A 2,500-nucleotide genomic window follows, 5' to 3' on the forward strand; every position below is an offset into this window, starting at 1 on the left:
TAGTAGCTAATTCTGTTCGGTTAATCTAGTTTCTATTCCTTTGTTGATTCAATTTGACAATATTTGGTTCATCCAAATGAGTTTGGGATTTGGTACTTGTTATTGGTGAGTTCTTGATCTTAGAACCATGATCCAACTTCTAAGAAAGTGCCTCTACATTTTCCAGCTCAAGGTGATTCCTCAAAGTGTCAAGAATCTTGTTCTATGTGGCTATTGGAATCACATCATGTGGTATCATGAGTCTTAGGTTCATTCTTGTTTAATTGTTGAGTTGTGTGCACTTTATTTCAAGAGCTCTTTAATTTTTCTTGCAATTTAAGTTTCTGTTTTAGAATTTTAATTGAGTATTCTTGCTGTTTTTCTTTTGCTCCAAGTGTTTGTGGAAAGGTTTATGGCACTCATAATTCTTATGAGTATGGTTGCTCTTTTGGAATGGCATTATCCTTCCTAGAGTTTACCTTAAGCTTCCTTCCACTTGTTACAATTTGTGTTGTGTCTTTTAATTTTTGAATCTTGTCAAGTTTTGTCTTAGTCATGTTATTCCATATATGTCATTACTTCTAGTAGTACTTTTATTGTTTTGATTGTTTCTTGCTTTGGTGTCATATAATTTTCTGAATTGATGTTGATCCTTTGTGCATTTTCTTTTTAGAATTGAGTTCATACTTGTATTCTAGACCTATACAAGTTCCAATACATCATTTTCTATTATGTCTTTGCTAGTTCATCATCCTGTTTTTTATTCCTATTAGGATTCCTCTGTTTCTGAAAAAAGTGCTTACTGTTTTTCCTTATTGCAACTGATTTACGTACTGTAAAATTCTGAAATTCTGGATTTGAGATATTCAAAGTGTTAGAAAAGAATAGAAAAAAGAATCATTCAAAAATATGAAGTACACAAAAAATGATAAATAAAATAAAAAAAGTGTACATTCCTGCCGAAAAAAATACGGTAATCTGGCAGTGATTTTAAAAAATTTATTTCTCTCAATTGGCTTACTGTTTTTAATTGATTCCAGTGCCATTATTGAGTTAACATCTTGAAGTTTCTGTGGTATAAATTTCATAATCCAGTTCGCTCTACAACGTTCCAGTTAAATCAGTGAATATCAAACACAGTTTGCATAAAAAAAAATTTCCAGTAGTTAAATTTTTTTGTTTTCTTCATCTACTCTAGTGCTTTTCCTTAGGTATTCTTTTGTGTGCCTACTTTTCTCATTGAGTTCTTTATTTTCTTGATTGTCTTTCATTCTTACTCTTTGAGTTTGTCTTACATATAGTATTCCTTTTGCAATTACCTTTCCTTGCTTATACCTTTTCTTGTTTGTCTTTATTGTTTCTTTGGTTTTGTGGTGGTTTGCTCTTAAGATTGGTGTGCTTGCTTTGACATATTTCTTTTGAGGATTCCAAGGCCTCAAGATCAGATTGGAGCAAGAACATTATTTCTTTGAGAGTGATATCTTTTTTCAGCCTTAAATTCACTTCGGCAGTTTCAATTACCAAGCTCACTGTTTTTGCTAATTTTTAACTTGTTTGCTGTTTTTGTGTGTTTGCTGTTTTTAATTACAAATGGCTGGATTTTCAAGTGATGCATCCTACAAGCAGAATTCTCCTTCCAAAGCTTCAATCCTTGGTGAATTACATGAAGCACAAAGAACTATTAGACGCTTGGAAGAGAAAATGCAAAAGATGGAGGTCCAACAAGCTAGACCATCTCCTTCTATCCATGATGGGCATCATTCTCATAGACCATCCTCAAGAGCCTCTTCAAATGATTTTGGCCGTGAAGAAGAGCATAGGAGAAGGAGGAATCCACCACAATTTCATGGACAAAGACCTCATCTTCAAGGAGAAAGACATCACTACGGCAATGGTTACTACCAAGATGCAAAGGCTAGGCTACCTTCGGTCAAGCTTCCTTGTTTTAATGGCTCTAGTGATCCTAATGTATATTTAGATTGGGAGGCTAAATGTGAAGAAATATTTGAGATCCATGAGATCCAAGATGAGCATAAGCTTAAGCTAGCCACCCTAGAGTTTAGTGATTATGCCATGAAATGGTGGCATGGAATTGTAAAGGACATTATCTATCACAAGGGTCCTCCCGTGGACTCTTGGAACTCTTTAAAGGATCAAATGCGCGCTAGATTTGTGCCCCCACATTTTAGGAAAGACCTCATGTTGAGACTCCAACGGTTTCAACAAGGCACGCTAAATGTGGATGAATATTATAAGGAGCTAGAAACGCTTGTGCTTAAAATTGAATTAGAGGAAAGTGAGGAAGCTATGATTGCTAGGTTTGTGAGTGGTCTTAGGAAGGATATTCAAGACATTGTTGAGTTACAAGAGTATTCATCATTGGGCTCTTTAGTTCATCTTGCAATGAAGGTGGAAGCCCAACTTGCTAAGAAAAACTCTTTCAAAAATGCTTCCAATGATGGATACTACTCCAAGTCTTGGAAAAACAAAAATTCTTTTTCTAAACATCCTTCCAAAGATT

The 2,500-nt window shown here is 34.6% G+C and overlaps 1 pseudogene; it reads left to right on the top strand.

Annotated features, from left to right (window-relative positions):
• LOC150023614 (25S ribosomal RNA) overlaps nucleotides 1–2,500 on the top strand; it is an 8,851-nt pseudogene that overhangs the window by 1,317 nt on the left and 5,034 nt on the right.

This window comes from Phaseolus vulgaris, chromosome 11 (assembly GCF_051622355.1).
Source record: "Phaseolus vulgaris cultivar YP4 chromosome 11, ASM5162235v1, whole genome shotgun sequence".
NCBI classification, from domain to species: domain Eukaryota; kingdom Viridiplantae; phylum Streptophyta; class Magnoliopsida; order Fabales; family Fabaceae; genus Phaseolus; species Phaseolus vulgaris.